Source organism: Seriola dumerili, unplaced genomic scaffold, assembly GCF_002260705.1.
Source record: "Seriola dumerili isolate Sdu_G_001 unplaced genomic scaffold, Sdu_1.0 BDQW01000003.1, whole genome shotgun sequence".
Taxonomy (NCBI): Eukaryota; Metazoa; Chordata; class Actinopteri; order Carangiformes; family Carangidae; genus Seriola; species Seriola dumerili.
Genome location: NW_019174258.1, coordinates 1,269,155 through 1,269,958, shown reverse-complemented (window position 1 = coordinate 1,269,958; position 804 = coordinate 1,269,155). Strand labels below are relative to the sequence as shown.

Here is an 804-nt window from a genome sequence, read left to right as displayed (position 1 = left end):
TTTTTTTTTAAAGTATTCATTCTGCAGTAAAATGGCCACTGTTAATGATATGCTATTTTCTGATATATTATTTTTGTGTTAAATGTATTAGATTATACACATTATGGTGTATAATGATAGAGCCAATTTGAGTCATATTTAAAAAAAAATCCTTTTTTTACAAGACAAGATTTACTGGTCAGGGAACACCAAGTTGTTCATTTTATCCATGGTTTACTATGAGGCATACTATACTTTAATGCTCACTGTGTTTTTTTTTTGTTTTTTTTTTTTTAAATAAATTAGTTGACAGTATTAGCTGATTAAGTCAATAAATGCAAAACTAATCAGTGGGCCTTTTAACAATCAATTAAAAGGTCAGTTATTTAAAATAACAAAAACCCACTCACCCCTTGTAGCGAAGGACTCCACTTTTTATTTGCTGATCCACTGCTGATACTAACAACGCTGCCCAGATCAGGGAAATGCAGTTTAAACTAGACCTCACAACATTTGAAGAACTAAATTATAAAATGTCCCATTACTCTGAGTAATCCAGTAAAAACTAGAGCCCGCACGATTTTATCAGCCGATATTGGCCTATCACAGATGTATCAGTATCGGAGCATATATTCTCTGATATGCGCTGACATGAATACTACAGAAGACAATCCTTTGTTTTCATTCAAGTATGTATATGTATATATATATATATATATATATATTTGTTCTTCAGTGAACTGATGTCATTTCGGACAATAAAGTTTATTGTTAAATTGCAAAATATTGTGCTTTCATTACCTGTCTTTTAAGTTTTTTTTTTTT

At 30.1% G+C, this 804-nt stretch overlaps 1 protein-coding gene across 1 annotated transcript in view; it reads left to right on the top strand.

Annotated features, from left to right (window-relative positions):
- The window catches only part of ctcf (CCCTC-binding factor), a 9,274-nt gene that overhangs the window by 2,453 nt on the left and 6,017 nt on the right, over positions 1–804 (top strand). The window lies entirely within an intron of this gene.